Source organism: Rhinolophus sinicus, chromosome 4 (genome assembly GCF_057876585.1).
Source record: "Rhinolophus sinicus isolate RSI-liver-muscle chromosome 4, RSI-T2T, whole genome shotgun sequence".
Taxonomy (NCBI): Eukaryota; Metazoa; Chordata; class Mammalia; order Chiroptera; family Rhinolophidae; genus Rhinolophus; species Rhinolophus sinicus.
The window spans coordinates 21,326,469-21,340,026 of NC_142504.1; the positions used below are offsets into that span (position 1 = coordinate 21,326,469).

General features: G+C 38.5%; 1 protein-coding gene across 6 annotated transcripts in view; it reads right to left on the bottom strand.

The window, feature by feature from the left end:
• Positions 1–13,558, bottom strand: part of LOC109445154 (histone deacetylase 9) — a 537,678-nt gene that overhangs the window by 499,120 nt on the left and 25,000 nt on the right. The window lies entirely within an intron of this gene.

Consider the following 13,558-nt stretch of genomic DNA (forward strand, 5'->3'; position numbering starts at 1 on the left):
TATGCAGCCTTCCAAGTCTTGCCTGTATGAGTCAGAAAAAAACAAGTGCCCTATTCAGGATATAAAAACTAACGTGACATTATCACGCACCTGTGGTTTTCAAGTCTCAACAAGATCATTTATTATTAGATGTAATGTACTTCCTTAAGGATCTTTTACAAAGGAATTACTCCAAATTGGTTATAGTCGTGCTAAATGTATAATCATATTTTAAAATCATGTTGATAACATTAAAAGTTTGTACAACTTCAACCATGCAAAACAGAAGTGAATCAATACTAGAGATCCAATAGATTGGCTTTATAAGGGTTTAGAGCAGTTGACTACATGAATACGCAAGAATTCCTTGCATGGAATTTAATGGAATCAGATTCTTGCCCACAGATGGAAAAGGAAAGAAGGAAGATAGATAGATAGATAGATAGATAGATAGATAGATAGATAGATAGATAAGTAGACAGACAGACAGATAAATAAATAGATGATAGTCAAAACAGGGTGGACAAACTACAGCCCGAGGACCAAATCTGGCCTTGGCCCTGTTTTACTTAGCACGGCCCACAAAGAAAGAGTAGCTTTTACATTTTTTAAATGATTGAACAAAATGAAAAGAAGAAAAATATTTCATGACACATAAAAATTATATGAACTGGAAGGAAACACAAGGAAGTTGTCCATAAATAAAATGTCACTGCAACACAACCCATCCATTTGTTCACCTGTTGTCTATGGTGCTTTTATGGTGAACTTAGGACACAGGCCACATGGCCCACAATGTGTAAAATATGTACCATTTTGTCCTTTGCAGAAAAGTATGCCACTCCTGAGGTGCACAGATGTGTAGCTAGATAACACACACCGTAATCCTCTGCTACCTACACGGCCCAAAAGGTTTCACTAGAATTCCAAAGCATCCTAATTACAATCACCATAGTACTTCAGAGTGCATTTTATCATCGCTTAAATAAAAACATATTTATTATAAGCCAGTACTCGTCTTATTGATACATTTTATTATACAGAGGCTGCCAAAAAATGTATACACACTTTAAGAAAGGAAAAAAACTGCATTAAAATTAAACTGATGGTAACCACTTTGAGCACCTCTTGTAATTGCAGAAGTCAAATGTGCCTTGTATACATCTTTTCTTATCGGTATATATTGAGTATTACAATTTTAATACAGTTTTTTCCTTTCTTAAAATGTGCATACATTTTTTTGGCACTCTCTGCATGTATACTTTCCCTTAGAAAATGGACTTTCAGAAAAAGCCCGAAATCTCGGGGTGCAACAGCACTTCTATTCCCTCAGGAGGGGATTTCAGTCTTCTGCCTCCCTTCCCTCATTACCCACAACCTCTGATGTTGCCTGCAGTCCCTTCCCTTCTCATGACCCTGATCCTCACCCGCACGGCAGCCAGGCAGGGCAGTGCCCTGGGTGGCAGGAATGGAAATGGCTGAGACAAAGGATAGACGATGGGAGGGTAACCTCCTTCCTCAGTGCTCCTGCGGCTCTTCTCAGTCACCGTCTCCAACTCACTTTTCTCCTTCTTCCTCACCAAATCTGGATATTTCTTGGAAATATAAGTAGACCTTACTTCAATATCTTGTATTTAAGAAAGCATTATTATTATCTTCATGCTCTTTTAACTTTTCCTACAGGTCATGAGAAAAGGTGAAGAAGTTCCCTGCATACCACCACCATCATCTATTTCCTTTATTGCTAAAAGTATATATTAAAAAATTAGAAAGTATCAATCAAGTTATCTGTTCCTCTGGGGATAGAAGTATAAGAAAAATGCAGTGAGATTGTGCCTTGTTTTAGAATGGGCAATGACACTTCCCCTAGAGTTTATACTATTAGAAAGCCTTACATGTCTATCATCCTACCCCAATGCCCAAAGCTTTACCACGGCAGCTTGTGATTCAGAATCACATAGAAACATAAGAGAGCTGGGGAAGACTGTTGAAGATGCACTGTTATATCCTCTGTGCCTACAATGCTGCTTGTAACAAAGTAGATGCTCAATGAACCCTTACTGAATGAATAAATCGCGGAATACATGAGTCTATCCTACCTCCTTATTTTATAGGAACTGGAGTCAGGGGAGTGAAATCACATGACTTTCTCAAGATCACACAGGGAGTTGGAGAGAGCTAAAACAAAAACTCAGATGTTATGACCTTTTCCTTCCCCAGGCCTCTGTCCCCCAGGGGCAGACAGGGTGGAAGACATGGGTGACGTTGACCCAACATACTGTCTCCCTTCTTGTCTGTCTACAGATCTCCAAATGAACTTGGCAGGATGCTCAGAGAAGGTGGGCATCAGCGCCACCCCCTGAAGATAAACTAATTCTATAAGGCTTAGACGCTAAGCCAGTTGTAGCAACCTGATTTTCAGTGGGCAGTGATTGTTTTAGCAGCAAGCTTCTGACTTAGAATTCTGGCCAACAGTACGTAAAGGGCACTCTGCTGAGGCGAGGGCCTTCTGGGAGATACTTTCCGACTTAATAAGATTACGAGACCACTCCTCCTTCTTTTACCTTTCAGAGCTTATTATGCAAGGACAAGATTCTTGTGCTTACACATAACCATGAGATTATAAAAATTTCAAAGAACCTACCCTAACCCAGAACCATGACTTCACTGAGCTGTTGAATTAACCAATGTCAAAACTGCCTCCCAGACTTCTCACATGAGGAAGTCAACCCGGTTATTTAAGTTGAGTAGTCTCTTGCTGGCAGCCACAAGCATGTTGAATCATGTAACCACTCTTAGAAGATGCCCCATTCCCTATCTTAGCCTTCATCCTACCAGAGTCTTCGCCCAAGGTCATGGGAACCATAGATATTATCGTACAAAAAAAGATGCTGATTCTCTTTGCCAAGCTGTCAAGAAGACTTCAAGTGCCCAGCTCTACCCCAGTGAAGTTCTGATCTATTCTAAGCCAAACTCCCAATTGCATTTTCCCAGTGAAATATTATTATATATGTTGTGTGGGCCCCATGATGATTTTAGAGCAAAAATTGTACAATATGGTTTAAGTAGGTTTTTGTGGGTTGGCCTGGAAACCTAACATTGTTTCTATGGAAAAATGTTTCAAACTACAAACCACTCTGTTCCAAATGAACTTTTGAATGCAACCTGTTTAAATTGGGGGGTTGCATATTTATTTATAATTAAAATATACAGGGATGAAAATGAGTTATCAGCTGCAAAAATCACATTTGGATTTCTAGCTTTAAATTGATTAATGTCCCTTGGCCATTTTGGACAAAATAGTTCTGAATAAAAGCAGTACCAAATAACAATGCAAAATCAGAACTAAGATAACAGCAGAGTCCATTTTGAATTAATTTTCTGTTGGTGGAAGGAATTACCTTCCAAGTTAAATAGTGCCTATTTTGCCAAAATCTGTCATTGTAACCAACGTGTCTTTAGGGCTATTGAGAAATAGTTCAAACAGTAATTTGAATGAGTATATGAAAAATCTTCCCCCCAAATAAAGAAAAAAGCCAAAACAGCAGAAATCTTTGAATTAAAGGATGAATCCAAACCCTCAGAGTTTTGTGTTCAAGTCAACAAACAACTACAACTTGGTCTCCACCCCCTGACTTGAAAAATCTCCATTTCTTGGTCCAGATAATAGAGAGCGACTAGGGTGTAGCAGAAAAAGTACTTCTGAGGCAGCCAGATGGCTCAGTTGGTTAGAGCGCGAGCTCTCAACAACAAGCTTGCAGGGATGGTGGGCTGCGCCCCCTGCAAGTAAAGATTGAAAACAGCCACTGGACTTGGAGCTGAGCTGCGCCCTCCACAACTAGATTGAAGGACAATGATTTGACTTGGAGCTGATGGGCCCTGGAGAAACACACTGTCCCCCAATATTCCCCAATGAAATTTATTTTTAAAAAGTGCTTCTTAGTTATTGATGCTTTTTGTCTCTATTCCCTCAACTGTACAAGGAAAACAATGCCATCTAGGTCCCAGGGCTCTTGTGACATTTATGTGACATAGAGGACAATGTCAGGGCCATTCCTTTCTATGCTCTCCTCTGCCTACAAGAATACTGCCCTTGGGTAACAAATCCAAATTTTCACCAACTGACACACATAACTGACAACCAGAGTTTAATCTACTGGTAAATATGTACATGGTCTCTAAAGAAAATCAAGTCTAGCATAATCTGTCAACTGTATATGAAAATGAATTAACATTTCTCTTGGCCTTATATAAAATATTATGATTGAAAGCTATGGGGACTTTTCAATGCTGTAATTACTATAACATCTTTAAATTCTGCTGAAACCATGGATCTTGATGGTGGTTTGTGGGGAATTGGCATGGTGAAAAAACACAGCAGTCGCTTTGTTTCATAAAAGGATGGAAAAAAAAACACCACAAATTAACAATTGCAATTCAAATCAAGGTTTCATACAATGTAGAAACTCTCATTCTCATCTTTTCCTCAAGATCTCCTCATCTTTTCCTTGTGAACTATTAAGTTTCAGAGCATATAAAACAATTCTCAATAAATACAGTACCTTTCTTTTACTTAAAAATAAATTGCATAAAAAGATAAAATAAAATAAAAATTGCAATGATCAGTGAATGCCTGTGAAAACGATGATGTCTGTAGTTCCCATAAGGCAGTAAAGATTAGACCTGTGTTCTTAGAGCTTTGAAATTAATGCTGAAAACCTAGAATCCATTCTTTCAGTTAACGTGACTGCCACACTGAGCATATCTCTGTGTATTGCTCCCTTAAAATGCTCAATTTTTGGATGCTGATTAAAAGCTGCCTGTTTTCAGCTCCTCTATAGACAATTTCAAAGTTGTATTTGCATATTGTGATGGCACTTACCTTACCTTGGCTGCATGTCCTGTCCCTTCTCTGCTTACTAACTCTACCAACTGACAGAATGAACACCAGGTAAATCAAAGAGGCACCCTTGTTCTGGGTGTTTACTGTGCAAAGCAACTGAAGCTGCTGCCCCACATCTCCAGAATAAAATTCGACTCTCTGTGAAGACATAAGACTCTAGGGGCAAGTATAACCCTACCCAGGGCAGCTGTCACTATATTTCAATGTACAAGTCCCCGAATACACTATGCAAAAGACAACGTAATATTTTGGCAAGAAAATTAATATTATAAAGGGATGAGTCGCGTCAATTTCCTAAGCTACACTTCCCACCCATCAAATGTAAGTTTTCTAATAAAATAGTTTAAATTAACTTTTCTCCACCTTGTACTGCAGTAACCTTATTTATCTGTTGCACTTCATCCCAAAATTGAGATTTATCAGTGACCAGAGAAGTAAATAAAACATAGTGTCCTCATGGGGCTCTCCGTACTTCTCTCCCCAAAGTGCAATTTGGCCTAGCTCACGTCTCTATATATTCTGTTATGCTTCAATTCCAAAACACCCCAAATCTACCTTACTGTCTACATGGACGTAAACTCTCATCTTTAAGTACCCACAAAGAGTCTTCAATTCCTCAACAACCAGCAAGCTCTACAAATCACCATCACACCCAAGAGAAGAGCAAATCAAATTGCTTTTGAAACATACAAAGAGAAGCAGAAACTCAAAGCTCTCATTCTTAATCTAAAAACAATGCATATGTATGAGCAACACTAAACTCTAAATATATATTTTTGTATTTCACCCACACTGCTTATGACTACAGATTTTTGCCAAAAATATTACATTTAAGTATAATATCTTAACTTTTTAAAAATCACCAACCCCCCATCTCCCCTCTCCACTACTACCAACCCCCCAACCAAAATACATTACTACAGACTTCTAGGCAAAGGACACAAAATCTTCTCGTATTAAAGATGAAGAAACTGAGGTGAAGGATACATCTCAATGTTGGGGACGGGGAGGGGTAGGGGTTTGTGTTTGGGTACCATCTCTTTGTTTGAGAAGAACGGGTTTTAGGGAGTGAGATGGAATGCCTGCTGTGTGCCTAACAGTTCAACACTGAGAAATTGACTTAGCCTTTTTGAACCTCAGCTGTAAAATGGGCTTAACCTCTTCTATGATCATCATGTATAAAAATCAAAGATTGGCTATAAAGCAGGGTTCCTCAGCTTTGGCACAACTGGCACTTTGGGCCAGAACATTCTCTGTTGTGAGGGCTGCCTTGAATATTAAATGATATTTAACAAGACCCCTGGCCTCTCCCCACTAGAGGCCAGTAGCACTCCCCCCTTCTGTGGTGACAACTGGTAAGGTCTTCAGAGATATTTGATTAAGGTCTTCAGAGATATTTGTCCCTTACGTGCCAAATGTCCCCGGGGGGCAAAGCCTTCCCTGTGGAGTATCAGTGAGCTACCTGGCCCATAATAAATGCTTACTCATTAATGGCAGTACTCATCAGTATTATTACCCATTAGATATTGGTTTCCAGATACAAACTGTGGTATCATCCACATTACAAACTTCTCATGTGTTACCCGTGGAAATGTTCTTTGATGGCACAGATGGCAAGCATGGTAAGGTCACGGCAAACATCCAGGGGCTTGCTCAACATTTGATGAAATGCATTCTCAACAATGATACCTATGATCTTTTGCAGGTAGAAAAGGAATTTTGCAAACGTTAAAGAAAATGTAAAAACCCAAGCTTCGACACATGAAGAACGTTACTGCCACAAAGCACCACTTCCCAGGCCTTCTGTTAATTTGTAGCAGAGCTGTGACCAAAATACTGACACACTTACTCCCAATCCAACAGATATTTCACTTCACCATGACAGGTCTAAACGGAAAATCCAAATTAGACAGTCAGACTTTCCAGTGTCTATTCACTGTGCAAGTGCGTGTTCCCAGAATATACTCCTGGTAGACTGGCTAAGCTCCTTCACCTCTTTTCCTGTTTCCTACACGAGACTGCCCAGTTCTTCAGGAGACTGACAGTTCTCTAGGGGCTAGGAGACAAATTTAACCAAGGCAAGTTTGGGTAGTAAGAGGCTGGTGGCTTCAGTCTCCCTACTGTGCCATAACAAACATTTTCTATGGCAGACATCCTCGGCTGAGATAGAACAGGCAGTCTTTCATATTTCACTTAACCAACGTACACTGCTTGGTCAGATCAGTTGTGCCTCTAAGACCTACTCAAATACTACTGCTTGCTGGATTTTCTAAGAATTTTTGTACGAGAGGCATGGGACAAAGTGTCCATGAAAGAAACAGCATGGAACAGACTTATTTTGCACTCTCATTTCAAATAGAACATTGTTTCTATTATAGGGTTGTAACCTACCATGAACTGAAAGGTTCATGGTAGGGATAGAGTGTAAAGCTTGTTCCCATGTTCTTGAGTTAAGCAGGAAACATTCCATTTTAGCTGGGCCCTAATTATGGTAATTAAGAATAAATTAGTCCAATTCTAGAATCGCTTTAGATTAAGTATTCTGAAAGAAGCCAAGTTCATCTTTGATCTCCCCATGCTGACATAACTGGGGTTCTCATGTTGTGCCCCGTCCCCAGGTCTAAGCTATTCTATTCAGCGTACTATTTTTTAGATGTTTTGGGATTTGCCATACTTACATATCTTGGCTGGTATCCTCTTAGGGCCCATATTCCTAGTTTCAAGTTAATCATTTATCTGATAAATTAATCCATGTCACTGTGTACACGGCCTTTTCTTACAAGAACATACAAAAATAGACCATGGAGGCCCAGTAGACAAGGATTTGAAAACCAGTCATTTTGACCAAGTTTCTCTAAGCCTCAGTGTGTAAGCTGTGGAATAATATCCCCTATCTCATAGGTTGCTGTACCTAGGCAGTGGTAGCACACAGCGAATGGCAACAACGTCAGTCACATCATGAGATTCCCGTATCGTATCATAACTTGAAGTAGCTCCAATAATGAAATTTTTAAGCAAGCCAGAAAATAAGGAAACTATATTAAAATATTTTCAAATAAAAAAGGGGTAAGGTCTAACAAAGAAAGATCATTTTAAAAATGAAAATATGAACCTTTTATTCTGTACATGAAGACACTGTGATATGGCCAAAGAGACCATAGTACCATGTTGATGTAACATCCCTTTCCAATGGTCTTCACCCACTTCCTACTCTGATTAAGTCAAGTTAGGTGTCTGTGTTTACCTGTCTCATCAAGGATGCATAAATACACTATTTTAGCTCTGACTCCCATGTTCAAGTCACTGAAGGGATAAGACGAGAAAAGGTAAGACGTCACAAACAAATGCCACCATTTGGCTCACTTGTAAAGTAGGGATAATAGTAACACACTCCTCACAGGATTCGTGTAAGAAGTAAATGAAACCCTCCATGTTAAGCACTGAGCCCTCGGCCTGGATGAGGAATGTTGGCCATTATTATTATTCAGAGGGTGGGAGATCTTCACTTCACCAATGAAGCAAATGAGACCGAGGGAGATTAAGTAATGTTGCAAAGGTATGTGATGGCGGGAGAAACAGAACCCAGTATTCTGATGTTTATGATAATAACATGGGGAGGAGAAGGAAGATGTGGAACTATGGGAGAAAGCAAAATCCACAGGGCACTACCACTGACTCTCTCCATCATCGCTCCGTTCTGACCTCTTATATTGGTTTCCTAGGACGACTACCATAACTACTACCAACTAAGTGACTTAAAACAACAGGTATTTCTTCTCTCAGTTCTACAGTCCAGAAGTCTGAAACCAAGGTGTAAGGCCATGCTCCCTCTGTGCCTTGGGAAAATCCTTCCTTGCCTCTCCCTAGCTTCTGGTGGTTGTGGGTCTTCCTAGCATCCCTTGGCTTGCTGCTGCCATCACACCAGTCTCTACCCCTGTTGTCACCAGTGTTCTTCCTGAGTGCTTCTCTATTTGTTCTTTTATAAGGACACCAGTCAGATTGGATTAATGGCCCACCCTACTTTGGCACAATCTCATCTTAACTTGATTATATCTCTAAAGACCCCTTTTCCAAATAAAGTCACTCTCACAGGTACCAGGGGTTAGGACTTATACATTTCTGGGGAATACAATTCACCCTACAACAGCTCTCTCATCCGGAGACATTTTATTTTGTTTTTGTTTGGTTTGGTGTTTTGGTCAGTCCAAAGCTACAAATGTGAAGTTCACTGAAATGATATTCATGCTAATAGGCCAATTCAGAATTATTGTAACAAAAAGGCAACTATGTCTACTTAACCATGTTTACTTCCCAAGCTCATTAGTGGTTCCATGTGGTGAGAAAAATTTCCCACTCACTGTATCAAATTTAGCACATTTATTTAGTCTGAGTCAATGCCTGAAATATCCTTTCATACATTTAAGCCAATTTTCCCCAAGGTCATACAGCAAGATAGAAGTCACAGATCTTTCTTCTGTGAGTCAATCACTATAAAATATAGCACTGAATTCCAGTGAAAGGGAGTTAGGTGATGAAATGTGCCTGGAATAATATAAAATTGATTTTTTTCATGCAATAATTTTTATTGTATTTAATTTTATATACATTTGAGCCAAAATCAAAGCACCACTGATCTAGAATGAACTATAGTTTCATATGAATGTTTCTATAATGAAGTAGATTATTTTTTGAGACTGAATAGCAATCACATTTTCTTTCCAATCACAATTCACAGTATAAGGAAGTGCATACTACTTTCTATTAATATCCTTTAAGCAAAGTGGTACTTGAAAAATAAAAATGATCACTTTTCCCTTATCCTAAAACATCAGCATTAACAGAAAACATAACTTTTCCAGTCAGGCATAATCTTTCATCATTGTTGAATTTCGATGTCAGATTCTCTCAGCCAGGAATTTTTCTAATATAAATTTAGTTACTTTTGATAAAGAAAAATTCACTCAGTCACCTAAGAAATGAAACTAATCTAAGCTCTGGCCATATGTGTAAGACACAAAGTAATCCATATCAAGTTGTTGTTAACGTATACCAGAAAAATTGCGACCCAATTTGATCTAAGAAGAGGAGAGTCGTCTCTCAGCAGGAAACCATCGAGAAACATGAGAAGGTTTTCTGGTATTTTACAATGTGGAAAAGTTTCTCTTTAGAAATAAACATTACATTTTATAGACATACAAGTCAACACGTGACTAACTATGCACAAACAGTTTAGTTACATGGTTAGGGTCCAAATGCAGTCTGGTCAGACTGCCTGGGTTGGAAGCCACGCTTTGGACATTGCGAAAAATTGAGACAGCTATTGAATCTCTCTACTATTCAGTGTTCTCAGCTCTAAACTAGGGGTGATGATAATAGTATCAAAGTCTAGGATTTTAATTAATAATAGATGACATGAACATAAAATCTTTGGCATATTGCCTAATTGTTATTATTATTAAGAGCACAGGTCCACACCTGGCAGGTATGGCAAACTGCCTGGTTTCAAATCCCAGCTGCTATGAATTACTGGCATTGAAACCTTGGACAAGTAACTTCACCTCTGTGAGCATCAGGTTCTTCAAAAAGGGAAAAATAATATTAACTACTTCAAGGATATAAAATAACATGTATGAATCGCTTAGCACAGTACTGGAATACAATAAGATCTCTGAGAAAAAAAAAATATATGTATATCTCATTGCATCTTCACAATGGAATTTAATTTTGCATACAAATTAGTAATTTGGCTTTTCATTTATATGCACTGCAAATCCTTTTGTCATTTAAAAATTATTCTCCTAAACCCAAAACAATCATTCTATGCCCAGAGGGTCAGGAACATTTTATTTTTGCAGGTGTGAAAAGTGGAAGATTTAGACATGCTCTAGACATGAATTGGAGAAATACATTCACTTCGGATCCATTCTCAGTGCTCCCAAGTAGTCCATGAACAGTTTACTTAAATGTCACTCTTTTCTAATAATTTTTAGCCTCAAAGAAAGAAAATAACATATTTCAAACAACAAGTCTTGATGTACAGTCCCACACCAACCAGAAAACAACCAATAATGTATGCAGCTATTAGTTCTTCAAATCATTCAGATAGAAAAAGTATTATTGGTCAGATTCTCAGAATACTTTCTTCCTTACCGGTATTTTTTATAGGAGCCTTCCCAGCAGCCTCACTTGGTACCAAAGTCTGTTAACAGTGGTTCCCTTTCAATTTCAGGGTTGTGCCTTAATTCCGGGACTGCTCTATCAAGGCTGATACTGAAAAAAAGAATCCTCTCCTCCAGAAGGAACTGTCCCCGGGCCTTACTTACCAATGAAAAGTCTAGATAGGGGTCAACAACGTTTCTCCCAAGCCTGCAGGTAAGGAAACTAAAAGGGCGGCTTTCTAGGTAAGACAGCCTTAAATTGATGTTATAGAAATGAAAAGGTTAGAGCTAGACAGGACTTGAGATCCTCCCCTTTGGTAAACACTGCTAACTGGCTAATCAAAGCCATTCTCTACCAACTTCCCCTTTGCTATCTCCCCCTATAGATGTTGGGCAGCTAAATAATCACTTTCCAAACACTCATGTACAGAGGGATGGCCAATGAGGTCTAAGCAGAACTCTGCTAAGAAAGTGTCTCTAAAGCTTTTGCTTTCATGGTGAAACAGGACACACATGTGCCTGGCACTGTCCCCTACCCTTTTTTCTACCTTGAACACTAACATGATGTTTAGACCACCAGCAGCAGCAGCAGCAGCAGCAGCTTGCAACCACGAATCAATCAACAAACAGAAGGACCAGCGGCCTGAGCAGGGCCACAAAAGTGTTGTAACTCTACCAACACCAGTACAGGTTATTCTTCCAAAAGTCAAGGCGAGACTTTGAGCTCCTCAGCCAGATGGATGAGGTGCTATTAAAATGCAAAGGCGGTAACTACAATGTTAGGCTCAAAAAATGATGGCAACTCAGGGCTAGTCACATGTAATATTCAACACCAATACCCATATTTAGCACCATCAGTGCCAGTACCTCTGAATATGTGGGATAATTATTTACTACATCTTGAGAAAATAGACCTGAAAAGACTTGAAATGTTAAAGTACTGTGAAAATATAAAATGGTTCTTTATTTTACTGTATTTCAATTGAGGGAAAAATAAGGATTGTAAATTTCAATAGTGGAAAACTAATAGAGCTGAGACAGTGTAAGCAAAATGTTATGCATTCTTTGATTGAAGCATATATATAAATATGAGTGTGCTAAAAGCAAGAATCCAAGTGAAAAGTCATAAATTATAATGCTGAAGAAAGTCATGTTCCAAAATAAGACTTGTTTTCTTCAGCAGTCTGGATAACATTTTACCTTGTGTTCAAACTCCCCATGCATGCAATGAACGCGTTTTAGTCAAACTCAAATTATACCCCATTTCTGATCATCGAGGAGAAACTCAACCTGTGCCTGTGGAAATTTAGCAGTACATTGCCGGGCTAAGTAAAAGAAATAATACTTGGCATTTAAATGCATGAGGTGTCTTTAAATCATCTCTTTTTTTTATTTAAAAATCTCCACCTAGCAGAAGAGACTAAGAATACAACACAGTGTTTCAGAGATTAAATCCTCATGAACACTTGCCCTGGTCAATCACCTCTTACTCTGTAATTTATTCATAAATTAACAGCTATCTTTCTGGGTTGATTTTCTTGAAGTCGTCTTACCCACTTCTTAAATGGCAATTCACTGATGTTAATGTACAAGTACTTGAATTTATCACATCCTATGTTATCATTCCTCATCCATACAGGAATAGGGGTGCTCCCTGGGTTCAAGGCTCATTTTCCCACAATAGTCTGTGTTCTTATTTCCTCCCGTTCCTCTGTCACCTTCTCCCAACATTTATTTCTCTCTTTTTCTGTACCACCAATTTCTCCCTCTCTATGGGCTCCTCTCGTTAGGATTACAAATCCATCCAAGTAAACACACACACACACACACACACACACACACACACACACACACACATCCCCAAACCTGCGGATGTCTTAAGGTTACCTATATGCCTAGTACCCAGGGAATATCCCTCCCCTGCCATGGTTTTCAAAGGAGTAAATCCCACTTGCTTCCATGTACGAGATATAGCCATCATGTGCAGGTAAACGTTTAGCAATCGGCTTTCATAAAAATAAATATGTGTATATGTATGTATCAACATACAATTTACACATGATAATAAAATTCACAATATTCTCTACTGTAAATTCCATATAGTCAACTGTTTCTTGCAAAATTCTTTCAATGTTATTTACCAAATCTGGTATGTTCTGACATGAATGTTGGCTATTTTCTTTTGTTTTAATAAGTAAGATGAAAGTGAACTAATGACTGTATATGTCAGAACTTCTCTTGCTCATAATAGAAGCAACTGCTTTGTTGAATTGGATAATAGTGTACATAGTTGTATAATTATTTGGAAGAATGTTTCCTTAATTTTTGTGCCATTCACAATGTAATTGCTACACATCCAACATATTTTTGAGTTTAATCTGCATTATTAACAATATATCTCACCTTCTTAAGTCGATAATCAACAAATAAAATCTCTGATTTATAGCATTTGCCAGTTTTTATGGTGTAAATACTCTATGGCTAATTTCAAGATACAAAAGTGAAGTCAATGAAGACT